The following is a 27,894-nucleotide window of genomic DNA, read 5'->3' on the forward strand; positions in this document are numbered from 1 at the left end:
ATCACCAAGTCAATGGTCATGAGTTTGAGCAATCTCTGGGAGATAGTGAAGGAAGCCTGGCATGCTGCTGTTAATGGGGTTGCAAATAGTCGGAAAAGACTGAACAACTGAACAACAACACCAGCACATCAGAGAGAAATCTGATACATAGAAAATTATGTGCTTTAAATATGTGTTTTTCTGAATTCTGCCAATGACCTTAAATTTTGCTAAATGTATCACTAGTTGCTTTGTGCTACACTAAATACTTTTAAATTTAGGTATCTTTAAATAAAAACTGAATGGCATTAGGTATTTCATTATTTACAAGAGAAACAAAATCTAATACTTACATTGACCATGGAGAGAATTCAATACAAAAGAAATGACCTCCAGGATATATACACAACTTACGTAAAATTTTGAAGGAGGTCACTATTATCTTCATTACCTCCACCATAGTTTGGCCCCAGGTAAATAGCAGGAAGGGAACACAGCCCCACCCATTAACAGAAAATTGGATTGAAGATTTACTGAGCATGTCCCTGCCCATCAGAATAAGACCCAGTTTCCCCTTCAGACAGTCTCTCCCACCAGGAAGCTTCCATAAGACTCTTTGGGGAGGGAGGAGGTAGGAGGGTTCAGGATGGGGAGCACATGTATACCTGTGATGGATTCATTTTGATATTTGGCAAAACTAATACAATTATGTAAAGTTTAAAAATAAAATAAAATTAAAAACAAAAAAAAGAAAAAAAATAAAATAAAATAAAATATTGATTTCATAAAAAAAAAAAAAAAAAGACTCTTATCCGTCTCCATCAGAGGGCAGACAGACTGAAAACCACAGTCACAGAAAACTAACCAATCTAATCAAATAGACCACAGCCTTGTTTAACTCAATGAAACTGGAGCCACGACATGCAGGATGGGTTATAGTGGAGAGTTCTGACAAAATGTGGTCCACTGGAGAAGGAAATGTCAAACCACTTCAGTATTCTTTCCTTGAGAACCCCATGAACAGTATGAAAAGGCAAAAAGTTAGGACACTGAAAGATGAACTCCCCAGGTCAGTAGGTGCCCAATATGCTACTGGAGATCAGAGGAGAAATAACTCAAGAAAGAATGAAGAGACAGGGCCTAAGGAAAAACAACACCCAGTGGTGGATGTGACTAGTGATGGAAGCAAGGTCTGATGCTATAAAGAGCAATATCACGTAGGAACCTGGAATGTTAGGTCCATGAATCAGAGTAATGTGGAAGTGGTCAACAGGAGATGGAAAGAGTGAACATTGACATTGTAAGAATCAGCAAACTAAAATGGACTGGAATTGGTGAATTTAACTCAGAGGACCCTTATATCTACTACTATGGCAGAATCCCTTAGAAGAAATGGAGTAGCTATCAGAGTCAACAAAAGAATCCAAAATGCAGCACTTGCATGCAATCTCAAAAACAATAGAATGATCTCTGTTCGTTTACAAGGCAAACCATTCAGTATCACAGTAATCCAAGTCTATGCTCCGACCAGTAATGCTGAAGAAGCTGAAGTTGAATGGTTCTATGAAGACGTGCAAGATCTTTTAGAACTAACACCAAAAATGATGTCCTTTTCATTATAGGGGCTGGAATGCAAAAGTAGGAAGTCAAGTAACACCTGGAGTAACAGGCAAATGTGGACTTGGAATACAGAAAGAAGTGGGGCAAAGGGTTGCCAAAGGAACGCACTGCTCATAGCAAACAACCTCTTCTAACAACACAAGAGAAGACTCCACACATGGACATCACCAGATGGTCAACACCAAAATCAGATTGATTATATTCTTTGCAGCCAAAAATGGAGAAGCTCTATACAGTCAGCAAAAACAAGACTGGGAGCTGACTGTGGCTCATATCATGGACTCCTTATTGCCAAATCCAGACTTAAATTGAAGAAAGTAGGGAAAACCACTAGACCATTCAGGTATGACCTAAATCAAATCCCTTACGATCATACAGTGGAAGTGAGAAATAGATTTAAGGGACTAGATCTGATAGACAGAGTGCCTGATGTACTATGGATGTAGGTTCGTGACACTGTATTGGAGACAGGCATCAAGACCATCCCCAAGAAAAAGAAATGCAAAAATGAAAAATGACTAAGGAGGCCTTACAAATAGCTGTGAATAGAAGAGAAGCAAAAAGAAAAGGAGAAAAGGAAAGATATACTCATTTGAATGCAGAGTTCCACAGAATAGCAAGGAGAGTTAAGAAAGCCTTCCTCATTGACTGGTGCAAAGAAATAGAGGAAAACAATACAACAGGAAAGACTAGAGATCTTTTCAAGAAAATTAGAAATACCAAGGGAATATTTCATGCAAAGATGGGCTCAATAAAGGACAGAAATGGTATGGATCTAACAGAATCAGAAGATATAAGAAGAGGTGGTAAGAATACACAGAAGAACTGTATAAAAAAGATATTCATGACCCAGATAATCATGATGGTGTGATCACTCACCTAGAGCCAGACATCCTGGAATGTTAAGTCAAGTGGGCCTTAGGAAGCATCACTATGAACAAAACTAATGGATGTGATGGAATTCCAGTTGAGCTATTTCAAATCCTGAAAGATAATGCTATGAAAGTGCTGCACTAAACTCAGCAATGGCCACAGGCCTGAAAAGGGTCAGTTTTCATTCCAATCCCAAAGAAAGGCAATGCCAAAGAATGCTCAAACTACCACACAATTGCACTCATCTCACACACTAGTAAAGTAATGCTCAAAATTCTCCAAGCAGGCTTCAACAATACATGAACCTGAACTTCCACATGTTCGAGCTGGTTTTGAAAAGCCAGAGGAACCAGAGATCAAATTGCCAACATCTGCTGGATAAGGAAAAAAAAAAAAAAAGAGTTCTAAAAAACATCTATTTCTGCTTTATTGACTATGCCCAATCCTTTGACTGTGTAGATCACAATAAACTGTGAAAAATTCTGAAAGAGATGGGAATACCAGGCCACTTGACCTGCCTCTTGAGAAATCTGTACGCAGGTCAGGAAGCAACAGTTAGAATTGGACATGGAACAGCAGATTGGTTCCAACTAGGAAAATGAGTACATCAATGCTATATATTGTCACCCTGCTTATTTATCTTATATGTAGAGTACACCATGAGAAACACTGGGCTGGATGAAGTACAAGGTGGAATCAGGATTGCCAGGAAAAATATCAATAACTTCAGATATGCAGATGACACAATCGTTATGACAGAAAGGGAAGAAGAACTAAAGAGCCTCTTGATGAAAGTGAAAGAGGAGAGTCAAAAAGTTGACTTAAAGCTCAATATTCAGAAAATGAAGATCATGGCATCTGGTCCCATCACTTCATGGCAAATAGATGGGGAAACAGTGGCAGGCTTTATTTTTTGTTGCTCCAAAGTCACTGCAAATTGAGACTGCCGCCAGGAAATTAAAAGATGCTTACTCCTTGGAAGGAAAGTTATGACCAACCTAGACAGCATATTAAAAAGCAGAGACATTCCTTTGCTAACAGTGGTCTGTCTAGTCAAGGCTATAGTTTTTCTAGTAGTCATGTACGGATGTGAGTGTTGGACTCTGAAGAAAGCTGAGTGCCGAAGAATTGATGCTTTTGAACTGTGGTGTTGGAGAAGACTCTTGAGAGTCCTTTGAACTGCAAGGAGATCCAACCAGTCCATCCTAAAGGAGATCAGTCCTGAATATGCATTGGAAGGACTGATGCTGAAGCTGAAACTCCAGTAGTTTGGCCACCTAATGTGAAGAGCTGACTCATTTGAAAAGACCCTGGTGCTGGGAAAGATTAAAGGCAGGAGGAGAAGGGTACAACAGAGGATGAGATAGTTGGATGGCATCACTGACTCAACTGACATGAGTTTGGGTAAACTCCGGGAGTTGGTGATGGACAGGGAGGCCTGTTGTGCTGCAGTCCATGTGGTTGCAAAGAGTCAGACACGACCGACAGACTTAACTGAAATGATGTAACAATTACTGATGGTGACTTTTCTTGAGGAAATGATTTGTGTATTTTATTTCAAAGATGTTTCTGAGCCTAACTTTGCAACTGTTTTTTCTCCTGCATCAATGTCACTGGCCAGAGATTAACTATAAGTCATCTGGAACTAAGAGGCAGCAGAATAGGATGTAATTAGAAAGGTTCATGACAAGGCGTCCTCTTCCATTTCCCACTGGGGTGTCCTTCCATGTATATGTTTTAGATCGCTGACAAAACAAATAAAAATAAAATCAACAATGAAAAGAAATGAACACTAATCACTTTTTAAATAGGGGCAAACCCCTTTTCAGAAATCTTTTTAAATGTTTACTTTGTATAGCATAACATTTGTTTCGAAACCTAAAATTCACAAAACAGTACACTGTAGAAGTCTAGTTCCCAATCGCTGTACCTCAAATAAGTAGTTTTGTATCTGAATGAGGATTAAAAAACAGCATCTTGAAGAAAATTCTGAAAATACTGCATGCATGTTCAAGATAATACATGTATTAGTTTTTCTGATTTTTTACACTAATAACATTATAGTATTAACAACATTCAGCAATTTCTTCTGTTTATATATGTCTTATATTTATGTCTGTATCTCAGTGGTCAATTCATATCAGTGCATAAACCCATTCTTCATTCACAGTTCAGCTACACAGAAGCCTTACTGCTATATCATTTCTTATTTATCTACCAATAAATGAATAAGTACCTTATTTCAACATTATTTTGCTATGAGAAACAGCAGTACAATCAGCAATAGTGCAATAAATAACCCTACATATATTACTTTTTGTACATACAAATATACCTGTACAATCAACTCCATGAATGAAAATTACCAGGGAAAAGGATTATATAATGGCATGTTTAAAAAATAAAATTATAAAGAGATTTATTTGCTATCAATTACTTAACGCCTGTGTCACCCACTAGAATATTAACACTGTAATTCTGTCTTCTTTGATACAATTTAGTGCCATTCGAAAAACACTGTTCTGCTACATGTATGTTGCTGTTGAATGAATGAATTCTATGAACCTTATGGAATTTCACATTGTTTATCTAATAGATTATTAGGCCTATATATTTTCAACCTACATGCTCTCTGTCTGGAACACTTGGTACCATTAACTATCATTTTCATTTTGAAACATTTTATACTATTGGCTTCTTTAGGCTTACCAGTCTCTCCTAGTTTATACCATTATACTATGGGCTTAACCTCATGATATTGGCTTCTCTTTTTCATTCTTTGTTGTTGTTCTCTGGGCCCTGTTCAAATACCTAAATGTATTTGTTGGACTACATTGTGCATTCATCTATTCTTATCTAAATAATCTCATGCAGTCCCTCCTTTCACCTACCGTGGTGTGGCCTCCCCCTTACATACCGTCAGCACCATCTTTAGACGCCCATGTTAAACGGCCTTCTGGATGCTTGAAAACATCCCATTTTTAGTGGTCACATCCCCACCACCCACTCTGTGGCTTATGCTGGAATACCCTACTGTACATGTCTAGGCCACAATTCTCTCTGAGACTGTTCACTAGGCACCTAACTTCCTGAATCCTGTTTCCCTAAAATCCATTCTTGCCACAGCAGACACAGTGATCACTCACCATTCCAATGCAGGTACTATCACTTTTCTTTTTCAAGCCACAGAGTGGCTCCTCGGTGTCCTTACTTTCCTTGTATACATTACCCAGTCTTCCTCCTGATCATCACTGTCTCTCAGGCACAACAATCACCTTTACATTCCACTAGTCATCTGTCAAATGTTTACTGGGCAGCTATTACATGTCAGTCTTTACTTTCACTGATAGAAACACTGCCAATAAAAAATGTGAGGTGGTCAAAAGGTACAAACTGCTAGTTATAAAATAAATACATCATAGGATGTAAAGTACAGCATGAGGATTATAGCTAACAATAGTGTGCTGTGTATTTGAACCTTGCTTCCAGAGCAGATCTTAAATGTTCTTATTATGACAAAAAAAAAAAAAAAAAATTAACTAGGTATAGTAAAGAATGTAGCTAGACACTGTGGTGATTATTTCATAATATGTACAAATAATGAATCATGTTATACCTGAAATAAATATGATATCAATTATACGTCATTAAAAATTTTTAAAGGGAAAAGGCCTGTTTTTGTATCGCTCAGTTTTAAGTGGAAAACAGGAAATACAACAGATACAAATAAATACACATTATGGCAAGTGGTAGAAAGAACTAAGAATGAGGGGAAAAAACAGGTTAAGGGTCATAAAGTGATGAGAGATACAATATTTATAATAGAATTGCTAGTAAAAGCCATAGATATAACTGAGGAACAGCTCAGTAAGATTGTAGAGGTGGAGTTACAGATGACCTACAGAACATTTTCCATGCACTGAAAAAAGAATGAGATCAAAGTGCCTGGATGGTGCTGAGTGAATGAGCTAGGAGAAGGAATTGAGGATGGCTTATCAGGAGGGGAAGACTATGTAGAGCCCTGTTGGACATAAAAATTCTTTGGCTTTTCTTGTCAGAGTGGAACACCAGAGATAAGACATGATCTAACTTCACATTCAGAAAGATCACTCTCAGAGTAGTGTGGAAAATACAGTGGGTGCATATGGAAACAAGAGAGAAAAAAAAAAGAGGGAGATTTCTTGGAGGCCAATGCAAAAATTTCAAACTAGATCTGCTAATGAATTTCATGTGAAAGATGAACAGACATTCAGGACAAAATTGTGCTTTTCTGTTTGTTCGTTTTGGCTTGAGCAACTAGAAGATACAGCAAATTGACCAATTTTAGAAAAAGCTGCTACTAGGGAGGTGGGTAGAGTCTTTCCTTGTTCATAGGTCAGTTACCTGAAGTGGATCCAAAAACGGGGAGAAAGAAACAGCCAGTGAGGTCAAAGGATGGAGTTCGAAAGTACTCCACAGAGGGAATGATCAGCACTGTCAAATGCTGCCAAAAGTTCAGAAAGGTGAGAAAGGAAGAATGATTATCAGATTAGGCAATGTTGAGGCATTCATGACCTTGAGAACTGCAATTTTTATGGAATTATGGGCATATAAAATGTGTACAATATGCAGTCAGAGGAGTGCAGGTGAAGACAGAGGGAACACAGACAACTCCTAAGTTTTTACTGTAAAAGGAAAAAAAAAACATGATAGTTTCTATAGTGATGTGAGGTCAAGAAAATATTGTTTGAAGTGGGGCTAAGACAGCATATGTGGTGACAATGGGAAAGCAAAAGTGAAATTTAAAAACAAACAAATGATGTGACTGCAAGAGACAGGGGTGGCAGATTCAATTAAGGATGGATGAGCTTCCAGGGTACTTTCATTTCTTTGAGTTTTTGCTTTGTGTACTTTAAGGTTCTATTTTTAAGTTTACAAACATTTAAGATTGTTATTTCCCCTTGGTGAACTGATCCTTTTATCGATTCATAATATCTTCTTTCATCCCTGGTAATTTGCTTTGAGATCTACTTCAGAGAGTAACGTAGCCACTCAAACCTTCTTTGATTAGCTTTTGCAGAGCATTAATTTTTCTATCCTTTTGACCTTAACCAATATATATATCATTAACTTTGAAGTGAGTTTCTTATGGACAATATAGAGTTGTGTTGTTTTCTTAATACCTTTTGACAAGTTATATTTTTTAATAGGTGCCTTAAAATAAACTTCCAGAAATGTAGTTATTGACTGATTTGGATTACTCTTTTTTGTTGTCTTCTTTCCTGCTTTTTATTTCCCTTTTTCTCTTTTATGTTGGGTTATTTGAATATTATGTTCCAGCTTAATGTATCAATTGTAATTTTAAATATATCTCTTTGGAAAATTTATTTTGCAGAGAAAAAAAAAACCCTAGGATTTAAAATGCATACTCTTCACAGGCTACTTAAAATCAACATCTTTCTACTTCAAGTGAAATTATATATATATATATATATATATACACACACACAAAAATATAGGTAAACTATACACATACACTATAAACTATCCTCTAGAGTTCTTAAAGCATGTTTAGCAAGTATGTGCATGTATGTATACAATATATGTGTGTTATATACATAAGGCAATTGCCAAACAATTGCAAATATTGACTTAAATATATATAATTTCTGTTGTTCATCCTTTCTTCCTGATATTTCAGTGTTCTAGGTTTCCTTCTAGTATCATTTCCTTTATGCCTGAAGAAATTTTAGCAACAATTTTAGAGCTTATTTGTTGGTGATGAATTTTCTTAGTTTTTCTTCATCTGAAAATATCTTTATTTCATCATCATTTCAGAAAGATATTTTCACTGGCTATATAATTTAGCATTTGACAGTTCTTTTTTCTCAATACTTTAAATGTTGTTCAAGTTCCTTCTTCCATGGCTTCTGGTGAAAATTTTCTAATTATTAATTAAAGATTAATTATTAATCTCTAACATCTGAATTATTGTTACCCTAAAGGTAATGCATTGTTTCTCTCTCTGCTGCCACTGTAGTTACCAATGTCAGTGAACTATCTATGGTCCAGGGCACAGAGAAAACAGAAAAAGACAAAAGAAAAAACAAGTTATAGGGTTTTTTTTTAAACTTACGCTTAGCTTTAGAAGTTGAGGTTCCTGCTCTTTAAGTCAGAGGCAGAAAGCTTCTCCTGGAGCCCTCTGTCTGCACTATCATGCGCTATCCAGGTTTACCACTAAGCTAAGTTCATGTGTTGGGGCTAGAGGGAACAGGGAGGAAAATAAAAAATTCAGATCACATAGGTTACTTAGAATCTGGTCAAGCAGTTCCTATTTACTTTCAATCCTCAAATACATTCCCCATGCATTCTGACTAGATCTTATCATTGTATTCCATGGAAAGTCAGGGGGGCATATCCACATATGCCCTGAACAGAACACATATGCCCACCATATTACCTGAACAGAATCCTAAGGAAATTTCTTATGTTTTCATCTAGGATTAAGAAAATAAAGGGTTTAAAGAAATAATTTAAATGGAAAGTAGAAGCAAAGATTGTTTTCCTGTTTCTACCTCATTGTTTCTTAATCTACATTTAAGTTAATAAGAGTATTTCAGTATACCAACATGTACCTATTTTACACATGCTATCATATGTGATACTCTTTCTGTCTTGTACACAGGTATGTTACTTTTAATACAAGTACTTATGCTAAGCAAGAGACACTGTTCTGAAACTTGACTCTGTTATCCAACCTACCCAACATACTCTGGGAATAATTTGATCAGTATGCCTGTGGTTTGTATGCCAAAACCATTGTAAAAAAAAAAAGTCTGAACTTACAAAAACATTACGGATCAATGTGTTGGAGTATGTTCATGTCTGATACAACTCGTAAGAATATTCAGTTCAGTTCAGTTCAGTCACTCAGTCGTGTCCGACTCTTTTCGACCCCATGAATCGCAGCACACTAGGCCTCCCTGTCCATCACCAGCTCCCGGAGTTCACTCAGACTCACGTCCATTGAGTCAGTGATGCCATCCAGCCATCTCATCCTCTGTCATCCCCTTCTCCTCTTGCCCCCAATCCCTCCCAGCATCAGAGTCTTTTCCAATGAGTCTTTTCCTCTTCTCATGAGGTGGCCAAAGTACTGCAGTTTCAGCTTTAGCATCATTCCTTCCAAAGAAATCCCAGGGCTGATCTCCTTCAGAATGGACTGGTTGGATCTCCTTGCAGTCCAAGGGACTCCCAAAAGTCTTCTCCAACACCACAGTTCAAAAGCATCAATTCAGTCTGTCTAAAATGCTTCTGAGTCAAATTATTGAAAGAGGATGCTGCTAAGTCTGCTGCTAAGTCGGCTCAGTCCTGTCCGACTCTGTGCGACCCCACAGATGGCAGCCCACCAGGCCCCCCTGTCCCTGAGATTCTCCAGGCAAGAACACTGGAGTGGGCTGCCATTTCCTTCTCCAATGCATGAAGGTGAAGTCGCTCAGTCATGTCAGACCCTTAGCGACCCAATGGACTACAGCCCATCAGGCTTCTCTATCCATGGGATTTTCCAGGCGAGAGTACTGGAGTGGGGTGCCATTGCCTTCTCTGATTGAAAGAGGCTATGTCACTAAAACCCTGTAACAGAGTCTCCCTATACTGGCTACTGATTAAATTCCAGTTCCTCTATAAGAATCACAGTGATTTTCATGAAATAGTTTCATTTTCTGTAAAATTCACCTACAAAATCACTCAAAAATATTTGCAAGCACCACACCATGAGGTTATAGGCAATTTGGAGTAACAGTCTTATAATACTTATGAGTATTAAAATTTCCTTTTTATAAGTTATAAGACTAGTAACTTTAACTAATAACTTTGGGCTTCCCTCATAGCTCAGTTGGTAAAAAATCCACCTGCAATGCAGGAGACCCTAGTTCAATCCCTGGGTCGGGAATATCCACTGGAGAAGGGATAGATAGGCTACCCACTACAGTATTCTTAGGCTTCCCTTGTGGCTCAGCTAGTAAAGAATCTTCCTGCAATGTGGGAGACCTGGTTTTGATCCCTGGGTTGGGAAGATGCCCTGGAGAAGGGAAGGGCTACCCACTCCAGTATTCTGGCCTGGAGAATTCCATGGACTGTATAGTCCATGGGGTCACTAAGAGTCAGGCACAACTGAGCAAGCTTCACTTTCACTTACACACTTTCAAGACTAATAAAGTTATATGCTTACAAGTAAGATTATAGGTATTTGAATAGCTGACAGTTTCAAGAAATAAAACCACCCACTTCACAATATTCCACAACTATAAATTAAAGAACATAATTTTATTATTTGAGGTACAATGAAAAACATATTATTGGCCCACACTCTGTACATTTTTCTACATAAAATGGAAACCTGTAACTTTAAATCTAAGGTGAGGAAGTGAGAATACTTTGCATTTGTGATGAGATTTCAGAGTCAGTCAGTGAAAGGATAATCACGAAGATGTGCTACTTCACTAAATTGTCAGTGTACTTAACTACCTTTAGGGAAAACCACTACTAATGTTTGAGAATTCTTAATGCCTTAGGGTTCTCTTCCTGTGCTTATGACATGATAATCAGATATGCCAGGCTTTAAAGGCTCTGTCTCTGCCAACTCATTAATACATTTCTCAAAAAGTTCCATAAACAGACGGGAATCTAAGCTGCCTCTGTCTTCAGAGACTTCTGTCAAGAATTTAGGAGCTCTCTTGTTGTAAAGACAAAATTAAATAAAAGCAAAATTGAAAATGTCAATCCTTACTAAGAAAATGACATTTAAGTTATATTCAACTCCAAATGGTCTTAACATTGTAAAAAATTATAATTTCTAATCCAAAATATTTGAATATCTAAATCATATGTTAATGAGGCATATTCTTCTGAGCTCTGTAAAGCCTGTGAGAAAGTATCATATTATTCTCTTGCTTCACCAAAGCAGTGTTACAAGTAACAGCTGACACTTCCAAGGAGCAAAATCTAGGCCTAATAAAGATAACTCTTTGTCACCAGAGAAGCAGACCTTGTAACATGTGTCTAGCCAGATTTCAAAATTCCTTAAACAGTGTTGACTTCCCCAGCTGACTGGTAGTTGACAGCAAATACATACACAGGTGAATCAATGGAGGTGAATAGAAGTACCCAACTATGTCAACCCAAATTACAGTCACAAAATTTGAAGCCAAATACTTTGTTTAAAACCATTAGATAGTTTATTACACAGCAAGAGCTAACTGAAACAACCAAATGTAAAGGGTACTCTAAATGAATAATTGATATTAAGCAACAAAATAACATACGATAGACTTTTAAATTCTTCAGTGTGACACAATCCTCAAGCTGCTATGTACATTAGATACAATACTACTTCAAATTTAATTCTTTTTAACTACTTCATCACAGTTAAGCTTCCACTTGAGAAGATCAGCATGAGAAATTTATCACACTCACGTAAATGAATCATAAAAATTAAACTTAAGGAATATTTATTTACTTCAATTAATTTTAACATGATTGATTTTTAGTTCCTGCACATATAAATCAATCATTTTTGATAACTTGATACTTTAAATATATGTTATTACAATAAGAAGTCTGAAATAACCTTGAATTTCTTATTTTGAAGTAGTATACTCTATTTTATTACTTTTGATTAGCAGTGCCTAATTTTGAATATAAATGCATTATTAAACATATATTTAAGGATTTCCTCATGGACTGTTGAAAAAAGTAAAAAAAAAAAAAAGTCATCAAGCTATCATATTTGTTTAGAATAGAGAACCTGAAATGTGGGTTGAAACCACTGTTCTGTTATACAGTCCCTTAAAGCATCAGTAACAGCTGGGCAATTTACTTTCAGTTGTTACTATCTAGAGTAAGCAGCTTGTCCATGGCCAAGTCAGTAATTATAGAATCAAATGGTACATCAACTTCCTTCCAAGGTTTAATTTGGCACACAGTGCTTTGAAAATAAAACCATCATAAAACATTACAAGTCTTGGATCTAACATCCTACCAGTGTTTCTGACCTCCTCAGGGGAAATAAATTGAAATCCTTTCATTAATAAGTTAACAGAATCATTTCAAAATTGAATTTTGATAGTAATCTCCTTGAAATTGCTTATAAAGAACATTAGTATATGGCTGTTTCTTATGCTAACCAGATAATGTCATTTTAACCATAGGACCTTAAAATATCAATGCCAGGTTCTGTGTTAGTTAATTTCTTTTGTGTGTGTGTGTGTGTTAGTTAATTTCTTGGCAATAAAATAACTTTCAATCTGATTATTCTTGATTTAAACATGTGCTAATTCTTTTGTTTAGTTTCTCAGTAAGTTTGATAGAATGCTTAGATTGTATTAAAATACAGATATCTACTCAAGTATAGATATTCTATAGTGTGTGAGTGTGTGTGTGTGTGTTAGTCACTCAGTCGTGTCCAACTCATTGTGACCCCATGGACTTTAGCCTGCCAGGCTCCTCTGTCCATGGGATTCTCCAGGCAAGAATACTGGAATGGGTAGCCATTCCCTTCACCAGGGGATCTTTCCAATCCAGAGACTGAACCTGGGTCTCCTGCATTGCAGGCAGATTCTTTTCTGTCTGAACCATCAGGGAAGCTCATTCGATAATAGTAGGAGGTAAATAGGATCATATTTTATAGATATTGCCTAGGTGGTGTCATACCTAAGGTGTTAGTGGTTAAAGAACTACACAATGGAATATTACTCAGCTATTAAAAAGAATGCATTTGAATCACTTCTAATGAATGAGGTGGATGAAACTGGAGCATATTATACAGAGCAAAGTAAGCCAGAAAGGAAAACACCAATACAGTATACTAATGCATATATATGGAATTTAGAAAGATGGTAACCATGACCCTATATGTGAGACAGGAAAAGAGACACAGATTTAAAAACAGACTTTTGGACTCTGTGGGAGAAGGCGAGGGTGGAATGATTTGAGAGAATAGCATTGAAACATGTATATTATCATATGTGAAATAGACCACCAGTCCGGTTTGATGCATGAGACAGGGTACCCAGGGCTGGTGAACTGGGATGACCCAGAGGGATGGGATGTGGAAGGAGGTGGGAGGGGGTTTCAGGATGGGGAACACATGTACACCCATGGCTGATTCATGTCAATGTATGGCAAAAACCACCACAATATTGTAATTATCCTCCAATTTAAAAAAAAAAAAAAGGCTTTCTCTGCATCTATTGAGATAATCATATGCCTTTTATTTTTCAATTTGTTAATGTGGTGTATTACACTGAATGATTTGCGGATGTTGAAGAATGCTTGCATCCCTGGGATAAAGCCCCCTTGGTCATGGTGTATGATCTTTCTAATGTGTTGTTGGATTCTGATTGCTAGAATTTTGTTAAGGATTTTTGCATCTATGTTCATCAGTGATATTGGCCTGTAGTTTTCTTTTTTCGTTGCATCTTTGTCAGGTTTTGGTATTAGGGTGATTGTGGCCTCATAGAAAGAGTTTGGAAGTTTACCTTCCTCTGCAATTTTCTGGAAGAGTTTGAATAGGATAGGTGTTAACTCTTCTCTAAATTTTTGGTAGAATTGAGCTGTGAAGCCATCTGGACCTGGGTTTTTGTTTGCCGGAAGAAAGCCTTTGACAAAATTCAACATCCATTTATGATAAAAACTCTCCAGAAAGCAGAAATAGAAGGAACATACCTCAACATAATGAAAGCTATATATGACAAACCCACAGCAAACATTATCCTCAATGGTGAAAAATTGAAAGCATTTCCCCTAAAGTCAGGAACAAGACAAGGGTGCCAACTCTCACCACTACTATTCAATATAGTTTTGGAAGTTTTAGCCACAGCAATAAGAGCAGAAAAAGAAATAAAAGGAATCCAAATTGGAAAAGAAGTAAAACACTCACTGTTTTCAGATGACATGATCCTCTACATAGAAAACCCTAAAGACTCCAGCAGAAAATTACTAGAACTTATCAATGAATATAGTAAATTTGAAGGATATAAAATCAACACACAGAAATCCCTTGCATTCCTATACACTAATAATGAGAAAACAGAAAGAGAAATTAAGGAAAGCATCCCATTCACCATTGCAATGAAAAGAATAAAATAGTTAGAAAGATATCTACCTAAAGAAACTAAAGACCTATATATAGAAAACTATAAAACAATGGTGAAAGAAATCAAAGAGGACACTAATAAATGGAGAAATATACCATGTTCATGGATTGGAAGAATCAATATAGTGAAAATGAGTATACTACCGAAAGCAATCTATAGATTCAATGCAATCCCTATCAAGCTACCAACGGCATTTTTTCACAGAGCTAGAACCAATAATTTCACAATTTGTATGGAAATTAAAAAAAAAACCCTCGAATAGCCAAAGCAATCTTGAGAAAGAATGGAACTGGAGGAATCAACCTGCCTGACTTCAGGCTCTCCTACAAGGCCACAGTCATCAAGAGAGTATGGTACTGGCAGAAAGACAGAAATATAGATCAATGGAACAAAATAGAAAGCCCAGAGATAAATCCACGCACCTATGGACACCTTATCTTTGACAAAGGAGGCAAGAATATACAATGGAGAAGAGACAATCTCTTTAACAATTGGTGCTGGGAAAACTGGTCAACCACTTGTAAAAGAATGAAACTAGAACACTTTCTAACACCATACACAAAAATAAACTCAAAATGGATTAAAGCTCTAAATGTAAGACCAGAAACTATAAAACTCCTAGAGGAGAACATAGGCAAAACACTCTCTGACATATATCACAGCAGGATCCTCTATGACCCACCTCCTAGAATATTGGAAATCAAAGCAAAAATAAACAAATGGGACCTAACTAAAATTAAAAGCTTCTGCACCACAAAGGAAACTCTAAGCAAGGTGAAAAGACAGGCTTCAGAATGGGAGAAAATAATAGCAAATGAGGCAACTGACAAACAACTAATCTCAAAAATATACAAGCAGCTGATGCAGCTCAATTCCAGAAAAATAAAAGACACAATCAAAAAATGGGCCAAATAAGTAAATACACATTTCTCCAAAGAAGACATACAGATGGCTAACAAACACATGAAAAGATGCTCAACATCACTCATTATCAGAGAAATGCAAATCAAAACCACAATGAGGTACCATTTCACACAGTCAGAATGGCTGTGATCCAAAAGTCTACAAGCCATAAATGCTGGAGAGGGTGTGGAGAAAAGGGATCCCTCTTAAACTGTTGGTGGGAATGCAAACTAGTACAGCCCCTATGGATAACAGTGTGGAGATTCCTTAACAAACTGGAAATAGAACTGCCTTATGACCCAGAAATTCCACTGCTGGGCATACATACCAAGGAAACCAGAACTGAAAGAGACACATGTACCCCGATGTTCATTGCAGCCCTGTTTATAATAGCCAGGACATGGAAGCAACCTAGATGTCCATCAGCAGACGAATGGATAAGAAAGCTGTGGTACATACACAATGTGTATGTGTATACACATACACATACACAATGTGGTATACACAATGGAGTATTACTCAGGCATTAAAAAGAATACATTTGAATCAGTTCTAATGAGGTGGATGAAACTGGAGCCTATTATACAGAGTGAAGTAAGCCAGAAAGAAAAACACCGATACAGTATAGTAACACATATATATGGAATTTAGAAAGATGGTAATGATAACCCTGTATGTGAGACAGCAAAAGAGTCACAGACTGTATAGAACAGTCTTTTGGACTCTGTGGGAGAGGGCGACGGTGGGATGATTTGGGAGTATGGCATTGAAACGTGTATAATATCATATAAGAAACGAATCGCCAGTCCAGGTTTGATGCATGATACAGGATGCCTGGGGCTGGTGCACTGGGATGACCCAGAGGGATGGTACGGGGAGGGAGGTGGGAGGGGGATTCAGAATGGGGAACACGTGTATACCCGTGGCAGATTCATGTTGATGTATGGCAAAACCAATACAATATTGTAATTAACCTCCAATTAAAATAAATAAATTTAAATTAAAAAATAATAATAAAATTAAATAAAGTTAAAAAAAAAAAAAAAAGAACTTGCCTGCCAATAAAGGAGACTTAAGAGATACTGGTTCAATCCCTAGATCAGGAAGATTTCCTGAAGGAAAGCACAGCAACCCAGTCCAGTATGCTTGCCTGGAAAATTCCATGGTTAGAGGAGCCTGGCGGGCCACAAACTATAGGGTCGCAAAGAGTTGGACACAACTAAAGTGACTTAACATGTAACATGCACACGTGCACATGTTGTTTGTAAATACTGATGAGTTTAAAAAAATAAGTGGCCAATTTACTAAAAATTCAGATGGCCAAAGCAACATGTTGGTAACAATGTATTGCTAATTAAAAGCTAGGAGTTCTAGGTTTTGTAACTACCATTCTAAAGGAATTTATTAAGGATAAAGTCATCTAAATGAATTCACTGTTGTTGTTTAGTTGCTAAGTCTTGTCTGACTCTTTTGTGACCCCACCACTGTGCTACCAGGGAAGTCCCAAGTAAATACCTTAGATACTATCAAACAAACACACCAGTGATCCTTTTCCAAATAATGAAAAAATGAAATATTTTGAAATAACATTTTTTATATGGTTGGTTATCTTTTTTAGTCTTAAAGGAATGATAAGAAGTGGGCTTCCATAAACATTAACTAGTCTCAGAGACATTTATGCAAAATACAACTTTCTATTCTATTCTTCCTCCCCTGGTGAATCAGGATTTTAGAAAGTAGGGGTAACGATGTACATTTCTAGGAAGCAAGTCCAGAATTTGATTGACTAAATACTTAAATATTTTTTTAAAATAGAGCACTTATAAATGAATGTTTTTATGTTGATATACTATCCAGTGCTTATTTTTATATCTTATTTTATATATACTGCTACCTTTGACATACATTCAATGCAAATGTCTCTCAACCTCACTTATTTCACTACTCAAAATAAGCATATGATGTAGAGATTCTTATACTTATGCTGCAGGTGTAGAAACTATGATGAAAAAAGATTGTAGCCAAAGTCACATAAATATTAAGGAATAAAGCCAGGATGCAACTCAGGTCTATCGGACTTCAAAGATGATAATAATTTTTCATCTAAATACTCTAACACTTTGATTCTTCAGGTCTTAAGCTGACTACAGTAATCAAATGCAGTAAATGAAATCTACTATAAATGCTGTCACTGTGTGGAGATATTCAGAAATATGTTTTTAAATTATATGATGAACAGACACTGAGCATAGAAGGAACCATTAAGAGAAAATTAGTAGCATCTGAATTTAAATATGTTGTATTTCTTTAAAGCTTGTACTGTACCCAACATTTAGGAAAGGCTGTGAAAACTGCATAAAATAAATATATAAAGCATTATCAAAGAGTTATAAGGTAGGTGAGATTCTTATAGGAACAAAACATTTACAAAGTATTCATTACCTTATTGATGGATGTGCTTTCATTCTACTCACAAACATGTATTTTTTTCTTGTAATATCTTTGATTATTTCCTTTTTTAAATAGACTTTTACAAACAATGTATTTAAAGCTGCACCAAGTAAGCTTTGGTACATTGTATTTCATTTTAGTTTATATATCTTGAGATTAAGTATTAAGTTATCTTGAGATTTATTCTTTGATGCATTTGTAATTTAGGAGTGGATATTTTTATTTCCTCCTACATATAGTTTCCCAAATTTCTTTGCTATTGGGTACTGATTTTATTTTATAAAGGCTAGAAAATATACTTTGTAAGATTTTAATGCTTTAAATATATTGAGGCTTATTTTATAGTCTAGCATATGATCTAGCCTGGAAATATTTCACATTAACTTGAAATGAATGTGTATGTTGTTATGGGTAGAATGTTCTATAGTTGTAAGTTAGTTGGGCTATTGGTGGAGGGTTCTATAGCAGTACTCTCAATTGGTTTATTGTTCAAATCCTCTGTTTCCTCATTCATCTCCTAATTAGCTGTCTTAATCAATATAGAAAGTGAGGCATTGAATCCTTCAACTATTATTGCATTGCCTATTTTCCATTCTGTCAATTTGTGCTTTATATATATGTTGTTAAGTGCATATATATTTCTAATTTTTTGTTTTCTTGATACATTAACACTTTCATCATGAAATATTCTATTTGTTTCTAGTTATTTTTGTACTAAAGTTTGTTTTGCCTGACATTAGTATACCCAATCCAGCTCTCTTCTGATTAATGTTCTCAACCACATCTTTCCATTCCATTCCAACAGAATCAATTCATTTTGCCCATTCATTTTCTATTTCCATCAACTAATTTGTGTTTGAACCTCAAGTGTCCCTACAGACAGTACATAGTAGGACTGGATTTTTTAATCCATTCTATCAATCTCTCCCTTTTGAATGGAATGTCTAATCCATTTATATTGAGGGTTATTGCTCACATGGCAGATTTCTATCTGCCATTTTATGATTTATTTAATATTTCTCTTATTCTTTTGGTTCCTTTACTTTCAATTATGGCCTTCCTTTGTTTTAAATAGTTATTTGCTAGTGTACCATTAACATTTTTTTTTATTTTCCTCAAATAAATATTCACTATATTGCTGCAAGCTTTTGACTAATTTAGAGTTCTGAAAAGTTTGATTTTGACTTTTTAGCCATTGTTCTCATTCTTTTTATGGAATTCAGGGTTTCTGAAGGTCCCTATTCTGCCATCCATTTGGGCCATTTTTTGACTGACATATTAAAACTATCATAATGACTAACCTGGTTACAGCTTTATATTTCCAACTAACTATTAATTTTAAAAGGTATAAATGAAACTACACCAATGATAAATTTTATCTGTTACTTTTTAAGAACCTAGTTTCTGTTATATTAGCTATCAAATTCACATTCTAAAGAATCCTTTTAATAACAAAATGAGTTTATAAAATTCCCAAGGCAAAATCATATACTTCTAAGTAATTAATTATAAATATTGATGCTCTTCTTTTACATATCTGATTTTTCATATTAATTCCAAATTAGATTATCTGCTATCAACTAAATCTAAAATTATCTATAGAGATTACTACAGCTTCTGTGTTTCAAAATGTATCAAAGAAAATTGAAAAAACAGTTTTAATGACTTTAAAATGCCTAACTTTACATAAAACAAGTTTAAATGAAAACACATGCCGTATATGATATTTCTGTAAATTATCACCTACTGTCATGAGTATGTACAGATAAAATGAATTTATAAAGTTATCTAAGCCAAACTTCCATTATCTCATTAATAGAGGGTAACCCAAATTTTATTTGTATACCTACAAGAATAAATAAAAGAACAATTTCTGCAACAGTTGTTCATCTTTGGAAAACTCTAATTATTACAATTTCTTACTTACCTAAATGAAGTCTGCTTCTTTGGAAATCATGTGTTAGTCCTCTGAATTCTGGAACAAAATAGAACAAATATTACTTCTGCATAGAAGAACATTCCATGTTGACTATAATGAAAATAGTCCACTTATGTTTATCTGATGTAAATGAACTATTAATAATATATAACATAAACAAGAATTGTAAAGTCTTCCTTTCAAGTGCTTCTGTTGATCTCTCAAAAGATAAACTTAGCAGAATCAGTACTTAAAACATGGTCAGAAAAACCACTAAGGGTTGTGAGAAAGCAAGATGTGTGCACATCCCTTGCTATTCCTCCCAAGAAGGGTGCATGTGTGCTCAGTCATGTGCGACTTTTTGCAACCCTCTGAACTATAGCTTGCCAGGCTTCTCTATTCATGGAATTTTCCAGGCAAGAACACTGGAGTGGGTTGCCATTTCCTACTCAAGGGGATCTTCCCAACCAGGGATCGAACCCACGTCTCTTGTATCTCCTACATTGGAGGGTGGATTCTTTACCATTATGCCACCTGGGAAACCTCAACATCCTTTATATGTGGAATCTAAAAATAAATGATACAAATGAACTTACAAAACAGAAATATTATAGACTTAAAGAATGAACTTATGCTTGCTGGAGGTAAGGATGGGGGGTGATAGTTAGTGAGTTTGGGATGGTCATGTACACACTGCTATATTTAAAATGGCTAACCAACAAGGACCTACTGAACAGCACAGGGAACTCTGCTCAATGTTATGTGGTAGCCTGCATGAGAGGGGAGTTGGGGAGAATGGACACATGCACATGAATGGCTGAGTTCCTTTGCTGTTCACCTGCAACTATCACAACATTGCTAATCAGCTACATCTCAATACAAAACAAAAAAGGTTTTGTAAAAAAATAAATTAATTAAAAAAACCCTCAAACCTAAAGAAAAAAATGTCCTGGTTTCTCTTTCCATATTGTCTATTTATTGCAGAGGCTTTTCACGTTAAAAGTAAGACCTTATACTGGGGAACCTTCTTCCAGACTACTACACTGAAGGTAGAGTGCTTTAAGACAGGTGTCAGTAAGGGTCCTACAGCTTCTAAATCTTGACTAAGGAGGAATCATCACAGAAAACTAAAAATAGTCTGGTATTAAGTAAATTATGAGTTAACCTCATATAAGCTGTTCTATTTTTTTCCCCCAAATAGTTTTATTTCACCAAAGAGGATTTAACTTACATTTTTTTTCTGTCAAACAACACTTCTCACTTCTGTGAGTGGAGATGAGACCAAAGCCTTAAACTGAGAACTGGTCTTCCTTTTACTTAATTCTCCTGCTTATTTCACAATGCTCTTCAGGACCAGTCCTCTTTATGATTCCTATGCTTTTTTCCAGGGCTTGTGGTTTGCAGAAGTCCTACCAACTACAGAAGTGAAGAACTCCTTGGCACTTCTTGACTCAGGGGAGGTGGAGCATAAGTCATCTTCTTCTTTTGTGAGTCAAGAGCAAACTGAAGTATAGATTTTGGAACCATAGAGAAACACAATTTAAATGGAAGGTTTAAATATAGTTGAAATGAAAAAAATGTGCAATTAATAATAGATATGAAGTGACTTTCAGTTCAATTCAGTCTCTCAGTCGTGTCCGACTCTTTGAGACCCCATGAACTGCAGCACGCCAGGCCTCCCTGTCCATCACAAACTCCCGGAGTTCACTCAGACTCACGTCCATCGAGTCAGTGATGCCATCCAGCCATCTCATCCTCTGTCATCCCCTTCTCCTCCTGCCCCAATCCCTCCCAGCATCAGAGTCTTTTCTGATGAGTCAACTCTTCGCATGAGGTGGCCAAAGTACTGGAGTTTCAGCTTTAGCATCATTCCTTCCAAAGAAATCCCAGGGCTGATCTCCTTCAGAATGGACTGGTTGGATCTCCTTGCAGTCCAAGGGACTCTCAAGAGTCTTCTCCAACACCACAGTTCAAAGCATCAATTCTTTGGCACTCAGCCTTCTTCACAGTCCAACTCTCACATCCATACATGACCACAGGAAAAACCACAGCCTTGACTAGATGGACCTTTGTCAGCAAAGTAATGTCTTTGCTTTTGAATATGCTATCTAGGTTGGTCATAACTTTTCTTCCAAGGAGTAAGCGTCTTTTAATTTCATGGCTGCAGTCACCAACTGCAATGATTTTGGAGCCCCAAAAAAATAAAGCCTGACGCTGTTTCCACTGTTTCCCCATCTATTTCCCATGAAGTGATGGGACCAGATGCCATGATCTTTGTTTTCTGAATGTTGAGCTTTAAGCCAACTTTTTCACTCTCCACTTTCACTTTCATTAAGAGGCTTTTTAGTTCCTCTTCACTTTCTGCCATAAGGGTGACAGTGGAAGTGACTTGTCCTTCTCTCTCAAACCTAGAGTCAAAATCTGAAAATCAAAGAAATCTGATCAATGTTGAGCCTGCAGAGAGGAAGAAAGGGATTGGAGTGTGAGCTTATACTCCTTTGTCTATGGTGAAAGAAAAAACAAATTATTAATAAAAATTCAGCTCAGTTCACCAAGTCTGAGGACAGGATATTTACTTGAGCAGAAACATCCAATGGAAAAACATACCTAGATTATCCTTTAATACCAATAACACCACCAAGAGATATTTCTAACATCAGTTGTTATTACTGAGCATTCTACTGGAAAATTTCAATAAACTGCTAGATTTAATCCTCAAAACAACTCTACCATTTAGGTTTAGGAAGAATTAATGCCAAGTCTACTGCCATTCAGCATATTAAAGCTAGCAACAGAATTCGTCTTTATGTTTATCTGACTACAAAACAGTGAAAATAGGTACTCTTTCCTTCATACAACTTCCCTTGTGTATCAACTATATCTCAGTTAATTAGCCACAACTTTTGTATCTGGACATCAACTCAAGGCACACAGGCTGTCATGAACACAAATCCCTCCTTTCCACAGTGAATAAATCTGCATCTGGCACTTTGCCAGTCTGGGAGAGTCAGCCTGGAGTTTGCAAACATTGTACTGGCAGAATAGACCTGACGTCTTTGAGCTATCAGAGAAATGCTTCGTAGCACCTTGCATGGCTCTATCTGTATAGTGAGTATTGAGAGAATAAGTAATTTAAGCAAGCAATCATTAAAGGGAGAAATGAAGCAGTAACAAAACAAACAGGAATTATAACCCTGAATGAATGAAAAGATATTGTAACTTTCTAAAAGATATAAATCAAAAGCAACAATATTCAAATGTTCAGGATGGCCTTTGCTGGGAATAGTAAACAGATTTCATTATTCTCAAACCACATTATGAGGGAAAATCTATTAATGTTATCCATCAACAGATGGTGTATTAAATAAATGCAGAAATAAGTCAAATTATAAGTGAAATTTTCCTTGCAACTGCTCCAGATGTTTATGCACAATAAATGTGGCCACCTGTGACTATTTATATACAAAGATCATTTCAATAACTACATATAAACAAAACAGCCAAGATTTTCATCAGCCCTACCATGTGCCTGAATGCACGAGATTCATTTTAATCCCAGGAATTCTTACTGAGACAAGAACCTGTATTTAGTGATGAAAGAGCTCAAGAAGAAGCTGCCTATGACTCATCACTCAAAATACATAGATGGATTGCCTAATGCAGAAAAGAATTTTTAGGATGTTAGAGGCCATATGAAGCTCTGACACGCTGTTGCTAAGTGGTTTATACATGAAATGCTGTGACCATGTGACAAGCATGGTCAGATATTGGTATCCTCACAACACCTCCTTCAGTGAAACTTGCAAGAGTGCTGGCTAAATTCCACTGCAGAAATTTTCATCTGTATAAAAAGTGTAGTGTCTAAGATAATGTCTAATTTCCAATCAAATATTCTAATTGAATGATTCTTATCCCTATCTGAACATTAAAGCTGTATTTAAATCACTTAGGGGGCCTGTAAAACTGAGAAATAAGAAGAATCTAATTCCATGATTCTCATCACTGTGCATTAAAATGATATTAAAACCACTTAGTGGAGATTTCAAGACTGTCAGAAATTAGATCTCCTAAATAAATCATATTTCTGAGGATGAGGTTAAATACTACTCACAGATATTCCCACAACCTATAGCCAGAGTTGAGAAATTACCACTCTATAGGAAACATACACACACAAACAATGTAGAATTGTTTGCAAATAATTTAAAAGAACCTCAAATATTAGCTATGAATAATTAAAAGGAAGAAGATTAACATGCAAATTGGCTACATAATTAGAATGGGAGAATCTCAAGAAAGCTTTTAATAAATAGAAAACTAACATTCATTGCAAAAGGAAAATGTTTTATCTTCTACTGTAGACACAGATTAATGAGAAAAAAATGATTACAGAAAAGCAAGAAACAAGCATAAAAAAATACATAAACAGAAACTGCAGGATGGGTTGTAAATCTTAAGAATAAATTAGAAACAAATATTTGTTGATATTACCCATACTTCTGCTCCAAATTAGCCTAAGGTGTTTTTTTTGAAGTGACAATAATTTAAAGGTCTTGACTCACCCTCTCCTGTTAGATCTGAAGCTCCACTTCAATGTCATCCTGAGTTTCTCCATCTTTTTTGCTCCCATCTCACCACCCACTGTTTGTAGGTATGACCAGATGTAAGCTACCCAATTTTCAAACTACAATGTCATTTGTTCCCTTTTTCCACACTCTCTATAATAGGAAGATGGAGCCACTTATGTTCATGAGTGTGAGGTTAAACTCTGCCATCTTCCACGACTGTGCTGCAGTTCTACCAGAAATCAAACTTTAAAGGGTAGGTGTTATTCCATCTGCAAAACAAACTATACATGCAAGCTATCTTCCTAAATGGTTCTAACAATGAATCTTCTCAAGCACAACCATGGTACTCTGTCACTCATTCACATGTGGCACACAACACAGCTGCTGCCTCCTAGAGCCTGAACTCCCTGTGCCAAGCCACAAAACTCTTGTGGTCCGACTCTGGCTGCCGACTGAGGCTATGAGTACCCACCACTGTAACCAGAGTGATGAGGAACACCAACCCATACTAGAGAACTGTCCCCAGACCATAGGCCTTGTCTGCGCACTGTTGAGTCATGAATACTCACCAGGCTCCAGGTGATGACAGCACCAAATTCACCAGGCTTCACATCTCTATTGACTTCAGCACCATTTTTCCTTGCCAAGAATTTTCCCCATTGCATTCTTCTGTTTATGGTGCTTTGTTTTCCCTTCCTACCCTACCATAATGCTTCTCTTTTCCAATACAAATCCACTGACTTGCCCTTTAAAACTGCTGTTCCTAAGTAACTTACAATACTTTTCATGCGCAGAATTTTGTTTTTCCAAAGCCCTATTTGCAAGACAATGGAATCCTCTATCATTTTTATGTCCAAGCTTCTTTCTCTTCACCCTCTTTTTGTATTCAGCTAAGATATATCATCACTGTTTCTAGCACACTCTCTTGCTTTTGTCTAATAATTCTGGGATACAAGTATAAATTTACCATATAGATGAAACCTGAAGGACTAGATGAGATCTCCCAAAGAAAGGCAAAGATGCAGAGAAGAGGGAATGAGTGCACCTTGTGTTATTATTTGCAGCTAGCTCATTCAATCACACACACTTATATATACATATATACACACACATAGACGTGTGTGTGTACACACATGTGTATATATTCTAGTTTTGTACTGTCTTAGATACTTTACATTTACAATCTCATTTATTAATCAATAACATCTCTGTACGATTGGTTTACTAACCACATGAAATAAATAAGCATGTTCAGATATGTGAAATAAATGGCCTTGAATCACAAAACTATTAATAGGAAAAGAAAGATGGCTTCTCTAGGGCTTCAAGTATTTGAACTAGTTTGTGCATATTTTCACTTTCCCACTAGAGGAACATTAAAACCAAAATAAGTCTAAAGAACAAAACAGGCTCAACTTCCCATTTCTATCTTCCCTCTTTCCAATTACAGGGAATTTGCTTTCACAAAGCAGCCACCCTCTTCCTGGAAAGTCAGGATTTCAGGGTCCTGAACTGTGACTTTACTACCATGACTCCAACTAATCATAATCAGAGGGGATTGGTGATCTTGGTAAAACACTGAAAAAGGAAGAAACTGCCAACCCAAGCAAAGATAACCAAACAAGGGCTAAGACCCTTAACTGTGGTCCCTCTTATCAGCTCATGTGATCAGGGATGGGCAAACTCTACTACCTGGTTTCTCACTGATAACTCAACTACTAAGAGCCATTTAGAAATGCTAACAATAAAACTGAATTAAATGGTTTATTCTATTCAGTGAGATAAAGCCTAATTATTGTTGTTCAGTCACTAAGTCATGTCTGACTCTGCGACCCCATGGACTGTAGCATGCCAGGCTCCTCTGTCCATGGGATTCTCCAGGCAAGAATACTGGAGTGGGTTATCATTTCCTTCTCCAGGGGATCATCAGAATCCAGGGATCAAATATACATCTCCTGACTGGCAGGCAGCTTCTTTACCACTGAGTCACCAGGGAAGCAAAGTCAACTATATAGATATAAGTTAATTTTATGGCCAAATCTCATGAACAGCAAAAAAAAAAAAAAAAAAATTCTGATCTATTATGTATCTTATTCTATGATACACCCACTTCTTTAAAAATATTAAATATTACTCCAGTCATCCAATGCTCTATAGTATATTACTATATAAATCACTAGCACAAAACAGCCATTGATCCTGAGGTCAGTATTTCAGACAGGGAACAGAAGTGACAGCTTGCCTCTGTTCCACACTTAGTGGCCTCGGGTGTGAAACACCAGAGACTGGGGCCTAGAATCTTTGAAAGAATAGTTTACTGACAAATGCGGTGATAGATACTACCTGTCATATAAGAGCCTCAGTTTTTATTCACAGTGCCGATCCATGTGGTCTCCTGACAGCCTGGTCCAGGCTTCCCCCAGCACAGTGACTGGGTGCCATGGCTAATGTGACACCATGGTAATGTGACAGAGAGAAAGCCAGACAAAAGCCTTAAAGTTTTTAAGACCTAGCATTAAAATCACACAGAATTTGCTTTCACCATTTTCTATGGATTCACACAGACCCCATCCCAATAACCAGATTCCAGAGGAGGGAACACAAATCCCATCCTGGGTGGAAGAGTGTCAATCACTTTGTAAGAACAGCATGAGAGAAGTGATATGTGGTCATCTCTGAAAACTGCAATCTGCTACAAATACGGGTAAGAGTTTACCATTCACCAGTGAGAAGGAGGAAATTCTTCATGTACTTGTTCTTGTTTCTTCATCCTTTGCTGTTCAGTTCAGTTCAATCATGTTCTACTATTCACAACCCCATGGACTGCAGCACGCCAGGCCTCCCTGTCCATTACCAACTCCTGGAGCTTGCTCAAACTCACATCCATTGAGTTGGTGATGCCATCCAACCATCTCATCCTCTGCCATCCCCAGCTCCACCTGCCTTCAATCTTTCCCAGCATCAGCGTCCTTTCCAATGAGTCAGTTCTTCGCATCAGGTGACCAAAATATTGAAGCTTCAGCATCAGTCCTTCTAATGAATATTCAGGATTGATTTCCTTTAGGATTGACTGGGTGGATCTCCTTGCAGCCCAAGGGACTCTCAAGAGTCTTCTCCAACACCCACAGTTGAAAATTAATTTAAAAACCTTCCTATATATTAAACTGAGCTCCCCAGGTGGTTTGGGGCAAAGAATCTGCCTGCCAGTGAATGAGACACAGGAGACATGGGTTTGATCCCTGGGTTGGAAGATCCCTCGGAGAAGGGAATGGCTACCAACTCCAGGATTCTTGCCTGGAGAATTCCATGGACAGAGGAGCCTGAGGAGCTACATACAGTCCATGTGGTCACAAAGAATCAGACAAGACTAAGCAACTGAGCATGCACACACGCATATACTAAACCAAGTCTCTACTAGAAATATGTAGGTATTTCTAAAACTAGATAAGGA

The 27,894-nt window shown here is 36.7% G+C and overlaps 1 long non-coding RNA gene across 1 annotated transcript in view; it reads right to left on the reverse strand.

Annotated features, from left to right (window-relative positions):
• Window positions 1-27,894, reverse strand: part of LOC139183523 (uncharacterized) — an 88,203-nt gene that overhangs the window by 24,214 nt on the left and 36,095 nt on the right. The window contains exon 3 of the long non-coding RNA XR_011567019.1: window positions 19,885-19,932. This is a non-coding gene — a long non-coding RNA (uncharacterized lncRNA). The remainder of the gene's footprint in view (window positions 1-19,884; window positions 19,933-27,894) is intronic.

Source organism: Bos indicus, chromosome 6 (assembly GCF_029378745.1).
Source record: "Bos indicus isolate NIAB-ARS_2022 breed Sahiwal x Tharparkar chromosome 6, NIAB-ARS_B.indTharparkar_mat_pri_1.0, whole genome shotgun sequence".
NCBI classification, from domain to species: Eukaryota; Metazoa; Chordata; class Mammalia; order Artiodactyla; family Bovidae; genus Bos; species Bos indicus.